The sequence below is a fragment of the Mustela erminea genome, chromosome 8, assembly GCF_009829155.1.
Source record: "Mustela erminea isolate mMusErm1 chromosome 8, mMusErm1.Pri, whole genome shotgun sequence".
Taxonomy (NCBI): domain Eukaryota; kingdom Metazoa; phylum Chordata; class Mammalia; order Carnivora; family Mustelidae; genus Mustela; species Mustela erminea.
Genome location: NC_045621.1, coordinates 74,881,337 through 74,902,703, shown reverse-complemented (window position 1 = coordinate 74,902,703; position 21,367 = coordinate 74,881,337). Strand labels below are relative to the sequence as shown.

General features: G+C 36.3%; 1 pseudogene; it reads left to right on the top strand.

The window, feature by feature from the left end:
* Positions 1–1,878: 1,878 nt before the first annotated feature.
* The window catches only part of LOC116597079, an 88,850-nt pseudogene continuing 69,361 nt past the window's right edge, over positions 1,879–21,367 (top strand).

The following is a 21,367-nucleotide window of genomic DNA, read 5'->3' as shown; positions in this document are numbered from 1 at the left end:
ACTTTCCACAAAATATTTTTACTTTGAGTAAAGAGTCTTTTAAAAATTCATTTGACAGTTTACCCCATTTATCAACATGCACAAGATCAGCTGTAGTCCCAGGGGAGAGGCATCCTCCTTGCAGAGAAGTACATACATTCAATGAGCCTTTACTGAGCATCTTCTCCATGCCAACATACTGCTAGGATATGAACATGACACCCATCGGTCTAGTTTGTTTGCATGTATTGCATATTCATGTGTATATTCAATCATTCATTTAATAGGTACCTAATGATACCGTAACAAGTGCCAGGAATTGTTCTAGTCCAGAGTTAGAATTATAAGTACAACATATATTCAGTCTTCTGGGCACTTACATATTAATAGAAGAGAAGGGAAATGCCTACCACAAAACCTCTGTGATAACTGCATTCTGAGAAACAGGTCAGAGATACTGCAGTAGCACAAAGGGAAGATGATTAACTTTACACAGAGCCATCAAGGAAATCTGTATGGCCACTGGACATACTCAAGGCTAAACAAATAGGAATCTGATTTTCTCATTCATTTGGGCAGCAAGTTTCCTACCAATGTGTCTCAAATCATTCTAAAAGAATATCACCTTCAGACCACCCACCAAATGTCTCTGTCTCTGGGCACAGTTACCACTTGGCATCTGCTGAGATGTGCAGCAAGGGTATTAATTACAGCTCGCCAAGTGATTAATGTGGTTGATAGTTCCTGATGAGGTCAGTGTGTTTTGTGGATCTTAGATTAATGATTCCAATTTGACAGACAGCAAGCCACTAAATGGTTACCAGGTGGCAAAAATATTGTGTTACCCTAGACAGAACCAAAGAGAGTAACATAGTTAAGAAAGCAACTCATAGCAGGGTTAATTACTTGGAAATAGTTTTCTCATATTTTACCAAATAATCTTAATTTTTTCCCATCTTCATTTTTGAGAAACTAACTTGTCAGTGTTCTCTACAAAAAATCAGGTAACGTATTTGATAGCAAAACGTAGATTTGACTTCACTGAAGCATAATGAGGAATACCATTTTAGTCTGCACAGTCTAGCCATCCAATAGAAGGGGCCACATAAATATTAAGTAATTTAACCTTACTACTGACATAGTTAACCATTTAGATTGACTAAGCACATTTATGAGAAGATAGCAAAGATATTTCCTAAGATTCTGTAGGAAAATTCTATTTGTATATTTTCTTAAATTAAGTACCTAATTAAAAAATATTTTTAAAATTTTTTTTAAAATTATAAAACAGAAGCCAAGAGAGAATAGTCTGACAGAAGAAAACTGAATGGAACAGAATTAATTGTATTTCTGCTTCCTGTTTGCTAAAAACAGCAAAAATCCCAACACACAATGCTCTAAGATCTTCCCCAGGACATGAGCTCATTGAGGAAGAAACCATTCATTACTTACTCTTATATTCCCAGCACTGAGAATAAGATCCAATATAGGGGTTGAATAATTTTGTTGAGTCATTTACCAATCATATCTGGACTATGAAGACTTGGCCTTGACATGTATGCCACTGGCCATGTGGGACTCGGCTTTTTACATCCAGAGTCAATCTGCAAAGAGCTAGATATGGCGTGTCACTGAACACACATAAGCACAATGTGTGAGGCTGCAATAAAAACAGAACTTACAGTCACTCTCCTTCAGGACCTTAATACATTTGCTGAAACAGGTTGGATGTTGGTTGGTAGGAATATTTTGTGTCCCAGACACAATTCACCCTACAATGCTCTGTATGTGCTTCACTCAGAAATGCTGACCTAACTTATGACCTCTCCACTTATGCAGCTTTCATCATCATAAATAAGACTGCTGAAGTGATAATAAAATCTCATATGATCAGCCACAATGACACTTTTTCAAAGGACAGTGGATCGTGCCATTCTGCAGCGAAAACCCTACAGCGACTCCCCCATTTCCCTTAAGGTAAAATCCAATGTCCATGCAAAACCTGGCCTCCCTCACATTGGGGACGGTATATGCTATGGTGAATGCTGTGAAATGTGTAAGCCTGGGGATTCACAGACCTGTATCCTTTACATTATATGTTAATTAAAAAAAAAAGAAGAAGAAAAGAAAAGAAAAAAACCTGGCTTCCCTCACTTCCCGGACCCCTCCCACTCTTCTCTTGAGCACTGTTCCCTTATCCTAGAACACTATTTTTACTCCATTCCTGTGTTCCTGTCTTTGCCCAAAGGTGACTCTCTTGATGAGATCTACCCCACTCACCTTATTTACAACTGGAACACTTCTCACCCTGTACCTCCCATCCCCCTTATTCTGTTTTATTTCCTGCACAGAACTTACAATCTCTAACATATTATACACATACTTACAAAGTTTAGGATTGACCTCACCTTACTAGAAGGTAAAGTCTATACAGAGATGTTTACCTCTTCTGTTCTTTGCTGTATCCTCATTGCCAAAGAGAGTGTCTAACACATAGGACGCATTCAGTATTATTAAACAAATTGATCAATCAATATAGTAACTACCCTGGCCTTTGCACATAAAAGCTGCACATAAGAAGCTAACAGAAATTAGAAAAAATTAGAGTTTAATTTCTCACTGGGATGGAAGAGGAAGGGATCACAAGAGAAGCCATGCTAGAAATGCTCCTTGAGCAATTATCATAAAAGATTTTCACAGGCATCCAATAAACACTCTACCTACAAGGAAAGAAAAAAAAAAAAAAACCTCTAAGAAGAAAGGATCCTTATCTTGAAAGCACTTTAAAGGGTTTTAGAACAATGATGAATGTCTATGCATGCTACATAGAAATTTACCAGCAAAGGAAGACTCTTTTCCAGATTTCATCTGCCAAAGCTTCAGGCAGTCTACCCTTGCAGAAAACACACCTTCTAATGGAATATATACAGAGACAGAGAGGGAGAGAATCATGTTTCTGTCACCATTTTAGCCCTATATTAACTAGCTCATAGTCACTTACCAAATGATTTTTAATACCTAATTCATACCTGTAAAAGCCTACACATCTATGATAGATTCCTTCATTTATTTTCATAATCAATTTTAATGTATTATGATTTTTATAAAAGATCTAGAATAGAATACCAAATTATAATCTCATGCTATAAAATTAAAAAAAAATTCAACTAACAGCAATTACTTGAAAATCTTGTTCAAAACAAATTAGGTGAGAGCTGGAAGTAGTCAATATCCTTAGCAACATGCCTAGATTGGTTCTAAATTATGATGAATTTCCACTATATATTGTCCTCTATTTCCTCACACTCAGGATATTTTGGGCTTTTGGTGTATAAAACTGGTGTAAGAATCTTGACTGAACAATTAATTATAAAAGCAAAAACTGTTCTTAAATCCCCTTGGAAATATAAAACTGTTAAATCACTGTTAATTCCACATTTAATTTAGTTATATGTCATTTAAATCTATGATGCCATCGATTACATAATGCATAATTATTCTGTGTCATTAAGAAGGAATAAAATATTGCCAGTTATAATTGTATAATACCTTTGACTATAAGATATATCCCAATTTCAGAGATTTTGAAGTGGGGGAAATGTCTATCTGAATCAATGAGTCATTCACTGGTATTTAGGGTAGTTATAACCAGGGCGGCCAAATATTTTTTTTTCTACTAGGGAAACAGTGAGAGCAAATTAATTTCTTGAGTAAGCTACTACTTAGTAAGAATGCTCTTGTGACACTACAGATTATCAAACACTACACCAGACTCAAGGCTAATTGTGGAATAATCCTAGAATGAAATAATTCTGACTTGTATGAGCCATACAGTTAATCATGATCCATAAGGAAAAGATCTACAAGAAATCGGTATGGATATAAAAGAAATTACATTTTAGCTACAGTCTTTTGAAGGAAATACCATGCTTCCCACAAAGTATTATCTTAGGATAATACTGGTTCTTCTTAAATTCATGAAGTGATAGATTTTCTCAAATTGCTTTTATTAGAATTTTGAATTTTCACAAAATGGCTTTGTCTAATGAAAATATTCACCAATATGATCGTCTATATCCAATTTTTCTTCATGCTGTGCTCTAATGGGAAACTAGAAAATGTCATCCTAAAAATTGTTTTGACAAATAGCAGGTAAATCACATAACATAAGCAAGATAATGCTTAAAATGGGAGAGGATCTGGCAACCAAATAGCCAAGAAAGAAAAATGAAAAGTACCAGTATGAAGACTGAAAGCATTTACAGAATTTCAAGAATGTGTGACTAGATCTTTCAAGATGGGAATGATAAACAATAAGAAAAGTCATGCAGCAATTTCATTTTATGTAGAACCATGTAAGTAAATATACCATTTGATTTAATAATGAAGATATGAAAAAGATAAACTGTTAACAAAATATAGTCTGCCATACCTCCTTTCAGTAATGGTGTATACATTTTAAAAGGAGAACGTCAATAGACGTAAGATTAAAAAACATTATTCATCTCGTTCTCACAGCAGGGTGACTAAGCCTGCTGTCACCAAACATGTTACCTCCCTGTTCCCTGATGGAGTCCCTTTAATAGGATGAGATGAATGCAAGTGTTTAACTATTTTAACATATCAACAACAGAAAATAAAAGCAGCTATTGAAACATGATCTGGCTTCCCACTAATTGAATATGTGTATGTCTTTAGACAGACAAGCGCTGATGCCTAGAATTTTTATAGTGCCATAGGAATCAAGGTTTACCAATTAAACAGCAAATTAGTTTCCATACCATGGAGGTCTCTTGATCCTTAGCCAATCCCTCACAAACAGAAGTGTTTCACATTGGTTAGGGAGTCCGTGCATGTTAATTTTAAATGGACGCTGAATCTAAATCATGATTTCAAAAGTTCATCACTTTCTGACTAATGTTGGTTCAAACACAGGAAAATACTAAAATTATGACTAGGTCTCACTGCCTTGGACATGCCTATAGTAAAGTGAGAGTCTCTAGAATCCAGAAAACCTGTCTGGAATGCAAGACACCTTACTATAAAGTCTACAGCATTTTTGTTCTCTAAAGCACCCAAAACGAATGAAGTATCACTTGGGAACAGTCTCTTAGAAAAAGAGACTTAGAAAAAGTCAGAGCATCAGTTCTACAAATGAGCTACTTCCAAATTTCCAAAGTTTTGGCCCTGAATTATCCATAAGTCAAAACGGAAAATAAAACTCCCTCTAGTCCCCATTCTTTAATTTACTTCTCTTTTTTCCCAGTCTGTTCTTTTCTCATTGGCTCTCTTTGCCTAATTTTCCCAATGTTTTTTTTTTTTACCCAGTCTCTTCTCACAGAGAACAACTTGATAAACTTTTGCCAAGTAAGGACTTAACAAATTATTTCTTCTAGTAACATGCAGATTTCAAAAGAGGATGGTCTAGAGGATTAATATTGTATCACTAACACTGGGATTTCTAGAGATGGCTTTTAGATAACAAAGAACAAAACTTAGCCTGATTTATATAAAGTTGAACCATATCTCATATTTCACATGCCTCAACTATGTTTCCTCCAGATTTCATGACCTATTATTAAGAATTTCACATGGAAATGTGTAGAATTTTCCAGATTAGACAGGGAAGAAAGTATTCGCATGTACAGTTTCATGAAACTCACATGGTTCAGTACAAAAGGAGTTTGGTATTAGGGAACAATTTTGAACTCCAACAAGTAGTTCTACAGAATTTTAACACCCATTATTATAAATGTTTTCATTCTAATAAGTGGACGAGGTAATGAGATGAGAATAACAGCCTTTCATCAAGCATGATGTAATTTCCTTTTTACTATCATATCTTTTAAAGTAGGGGTTATGGCCTGGGGGCATCTAAGAAAGTGTGGCCAAAGGCAAAAAAAAAAAAAAAAAATGTGGTTTATAATGCTTTAACATTGATTATATGTTTTTAGTCAAAATTTTCCTTTAAAGTAGCCCCAATTTGTGGCCACAATTCTGGATTTTCAGTCTTTATACCAAGGAAGAAAGGAAGGAAGGAAGGGGGGGAGGGAGAAAAGAAAGTCAGAAAGAAAAAAGGAGAGAGAGGAAGGGGAAAAGGTGAAGGAGGCTGAAGAAGGGGAGTGATGCCTTTCTCTTGTACAACAGAATCTCTTTCTTGAATATCAAAACTGGCCAAGTCAACAAACTCCAGTGTCGAAGTTTACACCGGGGTATGAGGCAACCACGAGGTTTATCCACTGAAACAACTTTGCCACAAATTGAACCTCAGCCTCTTCAGTAAGGTGGTTCCCAGTCCCAGATACACAGTCAAATCACCCGGTAAGGTATAACACTGTCAGATGTGCTGGAGCTGTCCCTGAGGTTCTGCTGCCACTGGCCTGGAGGCAGCCTGGACATTAGGAGACTGGAGAGCTCCCCGGGGATTTGCAAGTGCAGGTACTCAGCATTCATCCAAGAACCGAAGACAGAGCTATCCTGGCACCTGTTTGAGCTGACTGATGGAGCCTGACAGATGGAGCCCCAGCCTCAGGATGCTGAATCTTCCTAGCATCCCGTGTTTACTCAGTGAAACAGGAACAATAGTGGAAGCAGTTTTATATGGTAGCTCTCTGACCCACTAATCAATTCCTCCCTCCTTCTCTCTCTCTCTCTGTGTCACATTCTCTCTCTCCTGACTCATGCCGCAGTAGAGGAAGACACAAACAGCTCAGCCAATAAAGGACCATTGCCACCGGATCGCCTTTCTTTGACTATGGTAAAGATCCTTTCAGAAATGCAGACAGCGCAGGAACAAGGCTGCCATCTGGCGGTCTTCCTGACCATCTCACGCTTCTTTCTCCAAAAAGAAATATGAATGACAATCATTGCCCTCCACTTCATTTGCATACTAGACACACAAGCTTAAATATTCCCCCTCTGTGGTTCTGGGGGTGCTTTTCGGTGACAGGCAGAACCTGAAGGGAGGGGAGAGCTAGCACTCTCTGTAGATACAGTGGAACACACATCTTTAAACATTTTTCATCCACAGGTCTGTCTTCAAAGTTCATTTTAAAGGACTTTCAGGAGACAGGTTAGCTCAAATGGGTCTGAGATTTTTTTTTACCTAGAAAGATTTAATACAGCAGTTCCCAAAGAATTTGCATTCCTAACACATTCCCAGGTGAGTTGCTGGTCCAATGACTTCACCTTTGAGGACACTTGACAAACTGTAAAAAATTAGTTAACTGTTAACATTTCCTGATCTAATAAACCCAGCTGAGACAAGACTGGGTGAAATATCCATAGACTGGGGCAGCAGCCGGGGTCAAAAGATGACGTCACTTTGGGATTGTTTGTAGATATCAGTGGACTAACATAAAGGAACCAAAAATACCAGCAAAGAAGTGGCCTAGACAAAGATTGGGCCAAAAAAGACTTCTTCATTGTTTGACCTATAACCTCTAGGGGCCTCTGGGAATGCGTGGTCTCTTACCCAAATCTCAGATCATCCCGGTCCATTGAGTTTAGCAGGGAACAGACCTGATTCGCAATCCAAAATGACAAGCTACAATAGATTTCAAACTGATGGTTTTATAGAGACATAGCAACTAAAGATATATTGGTTTGCATTCCAATATCGCCATCTAGTGGAATCTTGTTTTACACCAAACGACCTAAAATGGTAGTGATTTACTTTTTGACAGGAAGAGGGCCTCACCATCTACTAATTGTGATACAATCCGCAAGGGCAAGTAAACAAAAAACAGTAAATCGAGACTATGTGAAAGACATTTTTGCAATCATGCATAATGTGTTCTATGAAAACAGAGCAAAGCTATTAGCTAAGAAACCTACAAACACAGAGAAATGAGTACAACTAACTTTTCCAGAATACACAAGCAGGAATAGGTACTGAAAATGGGGAAATTATATCAAACATTGTGCTCATGTGTTGTCTTAATATGCTAATGCCTGAAACTTCCTCATAATAACTTATAAATAATTGTGAAAATAAGAAAAAGAAGCTCAAGTTCTGCATAACTTGTAAAATTCATATGGTTCTATACATGTATGTTTATATATATAATTCATGTAATGATTCACATAACCACATACCTGATTAAACAGTTCAATAAAATGAATTCTCGATTCTCTATTATGGACCCCAGGAAGAGACACAGTAAGAAGGAAAAGAGAGATACTAAATCACTGCTTCTAGCCCTGAGTAAAGATTAAAAAGGAAAAAAAATTTAAATTCAAGATGTTAAAAGTCTGCTACACTGGACTAGAATTCTGTCCTAGGTGAGCTGATAGTTTAAGGGTAACTATTCGCCGAACATTCAGTTAAACATTAACAAGATGCAATTTTATTTTTTCTAAACATCGCTCTAAATGTGATTAGTTGACGGCTGCTTTCCTGCCTCTGAACATCTCAGGCAGGTTCCATCAATGTTTGATTATCTCCATGATTAAAAAATATATAAAATTTTACCTAGTCTAAGCTAGTGAAACTGGTGATGCACAGGGGTCTCGTCTGACCCTTCTCCTCTGACTCCAATATTAAGAAGCCAAACTGGGAACTTGTTAGAAATGCAAATTCTCAGGCCCAAGTCAAAAGGAAAAAGTCCCTCTCAACATGTGTCATATGCTACCAAATGCAGAGCCTTCCATTCTGTGTTTAAAAAATAACATACAGTTGCCTTGATACTACAGTGCTTGGTCCCAAACTCCTTGTCAGCTATTTTTATAAATATTTTTAATAAGATTTTTCCTGGGCCATATTTCCTACCTCAAGTGAGATTTCAGTATGTCCAAGATTTTTTAAATTACATTCAAGAAAGTATATGTAATTCTATAGAGAACCCCCGAATATATTTCAGTACCTTCAGCTAAGGTTTTATTAAACTGTGTTTCTATTTCATGTATCAAAAATCCCCGTTCTAATAAATCTTCATTGAATTTTATATGTGCCCAGCGCTCTGCTTTGAATGAAAGGTAAGTATCTTAGGTTGGGTTCCCAAGAGGCAGACTCTGAGATGAAGATTCACGAGCAAGTGATTTATTAAGAAGGAGCTCCCAAGAGAAATCAGTAAGGGAGAAGGGGAAGCAGAACAGCGAGAAGCCATGCAAGGATGTGTTTCAGACTAAGTCCCATGGAGGGTACCCTTAATCCTGCAGGAAACTCTGACATTTATCCAAACAAAGCAAAGGAGTTGGGCTTCCTTTATTCCCAAGCACATGACTAATGAGATAAGGAGCCTGAGGTTGGCCTGGCAAAGAAGTCCAGGTGCCAGCCACAGGAATTAAATCCATGCCAAGGCTGCAGGAGGAGCCAAAATATAGGTGAGAGATAGACAAGAGGATCTGCGTAGAGCACCAAGAGTCTATTCTTTAATCAGCATAAAATGTGTTTGCTTTCCACTGGCATATTACATCCTATGTGAATAACAGATAATAAGAACAGTAATAATAACAGATGATAATATTAACAACTGAAGGCCAAAGATCAAATATAGCCAAGTACTAAGTTAAGGTGCAGCTGACACACATTATAGCAAACCAAAAAGCAGTCATTCCCAAAACTCTTCTGCACACTGAAATCACTTGGGGATCTAAAATACACTGAGAGAGGCACCTGGGTGGCTCAGTGGGTTAAAGCCTCTGCCTTCAGCTCAGATTATGATCCCAGGGTCCTGGGATGGAGCTCAGCGGGGAGCCTGCTTCCCTTCCTCTCTCTCTGCCTGCCTCTCTGCCTGCTTGTGATCTCTGTCAAATAAATAAATAAAATCTTTAAAAAATAAAATGCACTGAGGGCTGGGTCCTGACACCAAGGCATTCTGGTTTATTTGGTATGGGGTGTTACCTGGGCATCGGAATTCTGAAAAACACTCCCACCTCCAGGTGATTCTAATCTTCAGGAAAGTCTGGGAACCACAGCAGGAGAGAGCAGTGTGAAATGTTTCGAATTGGGGAAGAGACATCAGGAAAGCAGGGAGGCTTGAACGATGGTTAAAATTGAGGAAGCAAGAAATAAAAATGGGCTGACACTACTGGAAAGAGATGCAGTGTAAGTTAAAAGATAAAAATTAGGATGACTAATGAAGGAAAATAAGGAAACCAACTTGAAAAGTTCTTGGCAAGACTAGGGAAAACAAGGTTTCACAGATAAAGTGAATCCCTATTACAGTTGGTCCAGATGCCAAGTAAAATATTTTGAACTTGACCTAGTGGGTAACCACTATAGGTTTTTTAATAAAGGATGAAGTGATAAAAGTGGTGTTTAAAGAAAACCATTCCAGCAACAATACAAAAGACAGATTCAAATTGCAAGAGACTTGAGTCATTGAGGTCTGCTGAGAGGCCGTTTCAGTAATCCTGGTATTTGATAGGGTCTTCACTAGGGCAAGAGCTGTCAGAATTGAAAGGAAGGCACAAATAAGGAAGTGTATTTTAAAGAAAAGAGAGGTCTTGGATCTTGGATATAGAAGCCAAAAAGATGAAGGAATTAAAGATAAATCCAAATTTAATAGGGAATGGGAAGTAGAAACTGATGTGTTTTTTCCACGTATATATTAACCCCCAGCCCACTTTAAAATGGTTTGGGGGGCATGAGGCAGGTTTTGTTCTATTTAAGATGTCAACATAGTATAAGAGAAAAAAGACACCAAATCCTTTCCTTTAAATAATAAATGAATAATCATAATAATTGCATTGTGACTATAACACCAAAGATTCTCAAGGAAAATTAAGAAATTTTTTTTCTGCCCTCCCTCCATGTGTACTCTCCATGGAAAAGAAGAAGAAAATCAGGTGGGAAGAAGAGGGCTTAGGCACTCAGAGTACAGACTTGAGACACTGTCCATACCCATTTCTCTGCCTCTTCCATATTCCTCAGTTCTTGTGGGTCAAAAAGAGTAGAAAGATGTACAACCCTTCTTTATTCTGAGGGACCCAAGGATAGAGTGGAAGGGTACCCTCCTTTTTGCCCCCCATGATACATAAAGGTTTGTGATATCTCAGTCACACAGCTTTTGATGATGTTCCTATATCTCTACAGCCCTACAGAGGGGTTCTCAAGAAATTGAAGTTATTTGTGTTGGTGGCCCAAAGCAGTGTCAGATATGGTGATAAAAAAATATGGCAGCAGAAAGTGACATTGGACCCTCAGTTCACACACTGTGTCATACCCCCAGAAACATCACAGCAAAAGAAAGAACTGATATTGATAATCAAAGCTGATGTCAAGAGGATTAAAAATCTCAGCCAATTACAGTTTGGGGCAGATCAAGACTGAGATACAGATGCCTCCCACCAATAATGCATCCTCTGCAGTGAAGGGAAAGAGTAGGAAATACCAAATAAAAAGTAAAAGTATAATATAAATATGTATATAAGTATATAACATAAATACTGAATATACATGACTGGGAGATCACTGAATTTGATTGAGTTTAACAATTAAGAAATCATTAAAGTGACTGAGTTTTCCTAGAAGTGTTTGGGTTGCTTTGTTACTATGAGAAGGAATAATGCATGAGATGGAAATATAATTACATTTTCATTATAGGAAAATAAAGAATGTTATATTTTACACATCTGAATTTTTACTCTTTGAAAATCATACTGACTTCATAAGGTTTTGAGCTGATATGACAGGAAGAATGGTGGCGCCAAGATGATGAGTCTTGCTTGGGGGCATGTCAATTTTAAGTAACAAGACAGGCAGTAGAAAATATGCTGTAGGTTGATGGAATGCAAAACTAGAGCCAGCCTAAAAGATAAAGGCAAAGTTATAGGTTCATTTGGTAGTTATTAGAATGGAGGTGATAATTCCAGCCAGAGTGAATTTGCAAAGAAAAGCAAAGAGGCAAAAGCTCTGAACCTCCAAATCGCTCCTTTAGGACATAAAAGTGGGCTTTACATTTTAAATATTGGTGGAATTATTCAAGTATATAAAAGGACATGACATAAAATGTACACATTTTTTTCTGTGTCTTTTTCACTATTTGATTAAATTGAATAAATTATAGGAGTTTAGTAGGCTTGTATTTTACAACTATTTATTTTATATATTTATATCAAAGGTAAGTACATGGAGTATGTAAGAAATCTCAGAAATGAAAATGCAGATTGCTAAAATACATGACAGAGATTGAGAGATAAGGTTTAGAAAATTTCCCACAATAAAGAGGAAAAACAAAACAAAATCCAAATGGTAGAAAATAAGAGAAAAATGATAGGAGATGTTTATAAACAAGTCCCAGGAGGTCCAACATCCAAAGAATAGGAGTCAGAAAGAGAGAGAAATAAGAGAATAAAGAAAGAAGAGAGGAGAGGAGAGGTGAAGAGAAGAGAAGTAGGGAGGAGGGGAGGGGAACAGGAGGGGAGAAGAGATGGGGGGAGGGGAGAAGATAGAAGAATAAAAATTATTTAAGAAATAATACAATTTCCCAAAGTAGTTTCTTGAGTGAATAATATTACATGTTTGTGGTATGATAATCTCTATTTATTGATTTTTATTTCACAAAATCCTCCCACTGACAAGTAATAGAAATATCATTTTAATTCTAGAATAGAGCATAAATCCTATGAACCTTGACAATGTTTATACTATAATTTAACACTGACAGTTAGAGATGTGAAGACAGAAGAAGAGACCCAATGTAAGTGCTAGAACCCAGCTGTCTTCTCATTAAATAGCACAGAGGAAAGAGAAATTATTTCAATATAACAGACTACAATAGTAACCAACAGAAACCCTAGAAATAAGATTATATCTGACTAAATATGGGAGGCAGAGAAGATGGAGGGGGTAATACTGTGTGGCTAAGCAAAATTTCTATGACAGGTAGCCCCCAAGACAGTCCCCAATGATCCCTGCCTCTTGGTATCATAATCCTCTGTGTAATTCCATCCACTTGAGTGTAGACTGGACGTAATGACTCACTTTAAACAATCAGAATATAAGAAAAGTGATAAAAGGTCATTTATTAGGTTATAAAGAGACTTCAGCTCCATCTAGGGGACTCAAGCTATCTCTTTTTCATTTTCTCTGAGAGAAGACAGCTATCATGTTGTGGTTCCCTCATGCCATGGAACTGAGTGGGGCACCCAAACTTTGAGGGACTGAACCCTACCAAACAACCATGCAAGTAATCTTGGAAGTAGATCTTTCTTTGGTTGAAAGTCCAGATGAGAATGCAGCTCAAGCTGACACCTGGATTTCACCCTTATGAGAACTCTGAGATAGAACATAGCTAAGTCAAGCCTTGACTCCTGACTCCTTGACTATGAACTATACTAAAAATGGGATTATTGATTAAGATGAAAAATCAAGGGGCACCTGGGTGGCTCAGTGGGTTGAAGCCTCTGCCTTCAGCTCAGGTCATGGTCTCAGGGTCCTGGGATCGAGCCCAGCATTGATCTCTGCTCTCTGCTCAGCGGGGAGCCTGCTTCCTCCCTCTCTCTCTGCCTGCCTCTCTGCCTGCTTGTGATCTCTCTGTCTATCAAATAAATAAAATCTTAAAAAAAAAGAAGAAAAATCAAAAAAGCCATCCAAGAATGAGAAAAATATGTGCAAAAATAAGAAAGTTATTAAAGCAAAGATAATAGACCAAAAAAAAAAAAAACCCCTTAAAAAATAGGTATTTTCAAGGACAAATGAGAACAAATGGAGTCAAAGCAATACTCAATGAAGGGAAAAACATTTTCCTGAACAATGAAAAAGATCTGAGCCTGTAGTTCAAAAAAGCTCAGGATGTTGTATACAACACTGATGAAGAAAGACCCATGCTTAGAAATCACCAGGAAAAATCATTTCAGGGATGAAGGGGGGGAAAGCTTATAAATATTCAGGAAGAATACATAGAATCAAATTTTAAAAATGAATAAAACTCATTCTCCTCTCAGACACTGGTCACTAGAAGACTGAAGTAATGTCTATAGAGTTTTGAAGAAAAAGTGGCTATGTTAAAGGTTGTGCGTGAGCATAAGCTCCTGGTAGGCACCACAAGACATAAAGGGGCTATGAAAATAAACAACCCATTAACTCCCAGCTTTAAAAAATATGAAGAGATAGGGGCACCTGGATGGCTCAGTCAGTTAAATGGCTGCCTTCGGCTCAGGTCATGATCCCAGGGCTGGGACTGAGCTCCGCATCTGGCTCCCTGCTTGCCAGGAAGCCTGCTTCTCCTTCTCCTACTCCCCCTGCTTGTATTCCCTCTCTCATTTTCTATCTCTTTCTCTGGGCCAAATAAATAAAATCTTTAAATAAATAAATAAATAATAATAAATATGCAAAGATAAATTTACCCAATTAAATAATCAATAAAAATATTTATTCAATAATAAGAAAAATGGGATACAAAAGGTTTGTGGGGAAACATTTTTATTGATTAAATAAGTGGAGTAAAATCTAAACAATAATATGCTAATATTCAACTGATACTAAAAAGTAAATGTGTGTGAATTCTTCATTGTTCATTCATAGCAAGTTTCAAAAGTAATTTCATTTTTACTGAATTTGATGAACACATTGTATTCTAAAACATCTTTGAAAAAGTGAAAGAGAACCACTCAAAGAATTTATCAGTTAACTTTTACTGTATGACAAACCACTCTAAAGCTCACTGAACTAAAACAACATTTAGCTCATGATTCTGTGGGTAAGCAATTTAGATTGTGTTCTGGCAGTCGGTTGTTCTCTTCTCAGCTAGCATCATTAATCCATCTGTGATCAGCTGTCAAGTGGCCTGGGAACTAATAAGTTTAGGATGGTTTCTGCTGGGACAGCCCATAGTTGCTTCATGTTGTCACCCATGTTCCAGTATGCTAGGCTACACTTTCTCACATAGCAATAGGAGGAAGTTTTTAAGAAACATGCAAGACCTCCTCAGGTCCAGGCCCAAAACATGATTACACTTTGCATTTTGTTGGTCAAAGCAAATTACAAAGCCAGCCCAGACTTGAGGGATAGAAAAACTGACTCTAACTTTTGAAATTCTCAAAATTGCGTTGCAAAGGGCCACGAAGACAAAAGGGAAATAATTGTGGCCAATTCTGCAAACAATATAGCACACCTTATGTCTGGCCTCAATTATTCACATCCATCCAACAAGCAAAATATACTCAGTTGCCCTCACCCCATACAACCCAAAGCCTAACCTAATCACTGCATTATGCTCAAAGTTCAGAATTTTAAGATCTACATCTGTCTGCATGGAGTTCTTCTTGACCTAGAGACCTCTGATCTAAAAAGACAAGTTTATCTATCCCCTATACAACAACCTACAACATCAAAACAGAACAGGATAACCACAACAGACACTTCCATTAAAAAAAGAGAGAGAGAGGGGCGCCTGGGTGGCTCAGTGGGTTGAGCCTCTGCCTTTGGCTCAGGTCATGATCTCAGGGTCCTGGGATCAAGCCCCACATCGAGCTCTCTGCTCAGCAGGGAGCCCGCTTCCCCCTCTCTCTCTGCCTGCCTCTCTGCCTACTTACCATCTCTCTCTCTCTGTCCAAAAAAAGAGAGAGAGAGGATCAAGGATATATAACAGTTATAGTCCATACAAATTCTGAAATCCAGCCCAGCAACTGTTTCTAGGATATCCTACTCAGAGGTAGAAAATGTCCTTGATTAAGTCTCAGTTTTGATCCCTGGAAGTAGCTTCCCGATAAATTTTTCTTGATGACTCTTGGTCCCACCCTCTAGATGTCCTTTCTTTTTTTTAATCTTGCCATATCACCTTGAATACAAGCCTGCTTAATAACATTGTGGCCCTGATGCTTCTTTTATCACAACAGCTGACTCCCTGAAAATCTTCAGAAGAACCACATTGTGAATGCATAAAGTCAAAGAGAGCCATCAAAATTCACTCTGGATTGCTGACCCACAGAATCTGAGTTAAATAAATGCTGTTTTAAGCCACTTAATTTTCAGGTAGTTTGTTACACCAAAATAATTCATAAAGTTTTTAAAAACAGTATTCTTACTACAGAAGATAAAGCCAAAAAAATCATAGTCTTTATAACTGAGATAATAAAGCCAAAAGGAACATAAAAATGAGATGACAGCATCAGTGTATTGTTCATACCAAATAAAAGAGTTAATCCCTCAGGTAAAAAGAAAATGCTCTCATTAAGTTCAAAACAGATTTCAACTACATGTGGCAACAAGAAACATCTAAAATGACATGACAGAGAACTGCCCAAAATAAAATAGTGAAAAAATTATTGGGCAAATAGAAACAAAAATAAATAGGTTTTTGAATTATTATTATTATGTAATTAAAAACCCAAAGCATTGCAATGGTCTATTTTTTAGAGAAAATACATCAATTAAGAAATACATACATGTTGTGAATCATTATTACTGAATATCACCAAAATATATAGATATTATGAATACAAAAAATAAGATATTTACAAATTTTTAACTTGAATCCTATTAAAAGATTGAATGATTTAGAATACAATATCCTATATAAAGAAAGCATATAAAGAATACATTATTCTCAAGCAACCCTAAGACATGTCTAAAATTTGATCACATAGAAGATCAATATAGAAGTTCAAAAAAATCCCCAAAATAAAAAATTTCAATGGCTCATTTTCTGACCCTGTGGCTGGGGCCATTAATCAAAAGTCTATGTATAGACTTCAGAAAATCCACACACTCCTGATACAGCATTTTGTGTTTATAAGCATTTTTCTCCGTATTGAGTGCATAATAGTCATCAATTTTCCAAAGGGCTCCAATCTCTCATAAAAATTAAATTGGGAAGCAATAAATACAATTTTAAGTGAAATACTAAAACCCAGTCACACAAAACTGGCTTATTTTTTAAAAAGGATATTTTAAACAACAGTATTAAAATGAATATAATACACAGTTCGAACTCATTCCCATTTAGTAAACAGGTAGGTGTGTGTAATCAAAATTGCTTTGGGTTTGGCAGTGGATGTAAAGTTTCATATGTATTAATCAATTATCCATAAATAAAAGCATTTTTGTCATTATATTGAATCCAGCTTCATACTACAATATGTAAGTTGGCTTATTATTCTTTGTGTGTAACTTTCATAAATTAGAACTTTTCCCTTATAACTAAGAGAAAATGTAATTCAAAATGGCCTAAGCAAAAAAGAATTTAATGACAATGAAATTGGAATTTCAAGGAATAGTAGGTTTATCTTGATGCATAAGCTCAAATTGCTGTCATCTAGAACCTGGCATATTTCCAACTATTTCCTGGTCTGTTTGCAGATAGGCTTCTCCGTTATACAAGCAAGGGAGCTTGAGCAACTCCAAAAACTTATACAATCTCATATTCCATTTGGGTGGCAAATTACATTTCCCTCGATCCCAAAAGTCTCTGGAATCAGTGCAACCACTATACAAAATGGTATGGAGGCTCCACAAAAATTAAAATTTGAACTATCATATGATCAAGCAATTCCACTTCTGGTTATTTATCTGAAGAATATAAAAACACTAACTCAAAAAGATAAATGCATGTTCACTGCAGGATTATTTATAACAGTCAAGACATGGAAACAACCTAAGTGTCCACCAACAGATGAATGGGCCAAGAATCTGTGGGCTCGTGTGTGTGTGTGTGTGTGTGTGTGTGTGTGTGTGTGTGGTGTGGTGTGGTGTGTGTGTGAGAGAGATATTATTCAGCCACAAAAAAAGAATGAAATCTTGCCATTTGTAACATGAATGGATCTTGAAGGCATTATGCTAAGTGAAATAAGTCAGTGTGTCTGACAGAGAAAGACAAATATCAAATGATCTCAGTTACATGTAAAATCTTAAAAAGAAACACACACACACACACACACACACACACAGAACTCACAGATACAGAGAACAGAATGGTGGTTACCAGAGGCAGGGAGTGGGGGTTAGTGAAATGGGTGAAGGGAGTCAAAAGGTACAAACTTAGTTATAAAACAAATAAGTCATGGAGATGTAATGTATTAGCATAATACACTACTTAATAATGTTGTATCATGTATCTGAAAGCTGCTAAGAGAGTAGATCATAAAAGTTCTCATCATAAGAAAAAAAAAGTACATAACTGTGTACGGTGACAGATGTTAGCTGTGATGATCACTTCACAATATATACAAAGATTAAATCACTGCATTGTATACTTGAGACTAATATAATGTTTTATGTCAATTATACCCTAATAAAAATACTTTTAAAATAAAAATTAGGGATACATATACTGTCTGGCCCAGCAGTTTCACTTCTATGAGTTTACCTGAGAGTACTAATATTGCATAAAGATGCACATTGTTTTAGTGATGAGAAAACAAACAAACTGGAAACAACATAAATATCCACCAACCACAGTATAAACAGATTGTGGTATAATCATTACATAACTTGTGAAATTAAAAAAGAATCTATTTGCATATCATGACTAAATCTTAAAAACACTGTTGAGTGAAGAAAGAAAAAAAAAAACCCTGTATCTGCATTATCTTGTTGTCCATATGTTGAAAATAAAATCAAATAAATGTCTAAATTTTAGCTGTTCAACTAAACTTTGAACTCTTTTGATGTTTTCTTACACATTTCAGTAGTCAAATCAGACTAATTCATTGTTCATATTCCTGGAAGATACTGGGATCTAAAAATAATCGAATTCTTTATTTACAAAGATATTCTCTTATTTATAACTAAAATCACAATGCATAGAAATTCAGTAGAGATAATTAATGGGAGTTAAAGGATTCTTTTAAAAAGAAGATCAATGAAGTGGAAATGTCACATAAAAGAAAAGCACAATATGAAAGTTAAAAAAAAAGAAGAAGAAAAAAAGAAAGAAACCAGCACACTGAGAGAAGATGTGGGACCAAAAAGTGTTCAAAGAATGTCTAAGAGCTTAACCTTCCTGACCTCAACATAGCAGAGTAGAAAATAAAACTTATTTAACATTTCTTAGGCTTCAGAATGTATTGTACATTGAAGGAACACAAGATAAATTATTTAGACTGTTTCAGTCGAGATTGGCAAAATCCCAACCTGTCATAAACAGGGTTTAAAAAGCTTGATACTGCATAAATAATTTATAGTTTCTAAACCAGAAAACTTTTAAATTTGAAATCCTGCATTGAATAGAAGACTCTGCATCAACCACAGGGCATACATCTCCCTTCAGGAGTTGACTGAGATACTTTATAAAAAGGTCACCATCATAAATAAAAGCACAATATTTCATCCCTTATTTCCCATTGTCAGAAATGTAAACCAAACACAGGATATTAAGGAGATATGTCATAGCAATTTTTAAATAAGCAAGAGCAACAAAAATGCTACCTATACATTCTTATACTTATTATGCAAACTGCATACCAAATTACCTTGTCTTTTTCTTCTTATAGGAGGTTCAGGTTAATTTTATATTTACCCAAGTTCCGTATTAGAAAAGACTCCCATGATACAATGTGTTTTTAAAGTTAGGCAAAAATTATAAACTCCTTAGGAAGAAATCTGACTACAGAGTATTTCTAGATTTTTATAAGTATTTGTTATCTTTCACATTTTCTTGCCCACAACAAACTTGATCTAATTTTTTTTAATAACTCACCTTTACCAACTACACCCAAAGCATTCAACTAGGCTAATATAGAAGTATCTCCTTCTTCCCACATTCATGTTTCACTGGTTTACATAATCAGCTTACATGATGGAAATAACTATAACTGGAAAACAGGTTTGGAACAAGCACATTTTATCTCAAGGAAGAGCAAAACACATTAGGACACCCGGTGAGAGCTGACCTGCCTTGGCACAGCCATGGCATTTCATGAGAAGCGATCAAAATGTTTTATAAGAGAAATAGAAAGCATTGATTAACCTGGTGAGTGTATTAAGTGGAGGTCAGATAAGAACACTTCCACAGTATAATAAGGAAAATAGCTACTATATGTGACGTGTTCACTATGGACCTTGGCACTATTCCAAGTGTTTTACTGACCATCTGGCTGATTTAAATAAATCAGCAGGTGATGAGACATGTGTTCCATGTGATAATGTCCTTAACACAGAACAGATTAATTTTTTTTCAAGAGTGGTCAAGGTAGACTTTCCAGAGTTCCTTTGCATTGAAAATCTTATACAACTCATCTCCAAATGACCTATCTAAACTTATCTTCCACTGCTTCTCCATCTAAACCACTACTCCAGCAAGAACATCTAGCCATCACCCCCATAACAGGGCTGTGTCCTACAGCAAAGGGATTAAGAGAGCTTTGAATTTTCTCATACTACTGGGTAGTCTCCATACTGTACCTTAATGGCAATGGGACCATGGCTGGGTTGACCAGCCTTTTTGAGTCAGTTTCCTTATTTAAAAAAAAAAAAAAATGGGAATACAATAATGAAGATATACAATACCTACCTCTTAAGTGAAATTTTGCCTATAAGGTACCTGACCAATACTAGTCACATGCCAAGTTCTCAATAAATGTTGCCTATTATCATTGTTTTAGAATAGTATCTATACTATTTTATAATATATTATTAATTATTAATATTAATCATTAATTATAAAGAAGTCTGAGGGGTGCCTGCATGGCTCAGTCAGTTGAGCATCTACCTTCAGCTTCAGGTCATGATCTCAGGGTCAGAGGACTGGCCTCACATCAGGCTCTCTGCTCAGCAGGGAGTCTGCTTCTCCTTCTCCCTCTGCTCCTCCCACCCTCATTGTGTTCATACTCACTCTCTCTCTCTCTCTCATAAATTAAAAAAAAAAAGAACTTTGTGAACAAATGGGTACTTTTATCTAATATTTTCTACCACTTAAAATAAGACAACTTTGAATAATCATGTAGTGCTTGTTTTCCTTTATGCAATAAAAATATTACCAAACTCCAAGACTCATTTATAGCACTCCTGGTTAAACTAAAAAAAAAATAAAATAAAAAATACACATTTAAGGAGTGCCTAGATGGCTCAGTTAGTTAAGCGTCTGCCTCTGGCTCAGGTCATGATCTCAGGGTCCTGGGACTGAGCCCCAAGTCAGGGTCCCTGCTCAGTGGGGAGTCGTCTTCTCCCTCTCTCTCCTTCTGTCCCTCCCCACTACTCATTCTCTCTCTTAGTCTCTCTAAAATAAATAAATATATATATATATATATATATATATATATATTCTTTTTAAAAATATACATTTCAGCTTTTGCAGTCTCACAGAAAGGTACCAATATTTTGCTTAGTATCAAGTAAACAATACTCCAAAATAGTCAACAGTAATAAAGTATTTCTGAGTGCTTTATATGAATTATCTCATTCAATGTCCGGAAAACAATACGTAAGCATTAGTATTATTATCCTTTTTCTTTTCATGTAAAGAAAATGAACCTTGGAGTTCCTGGTAACTTGCCTAAAGTCATA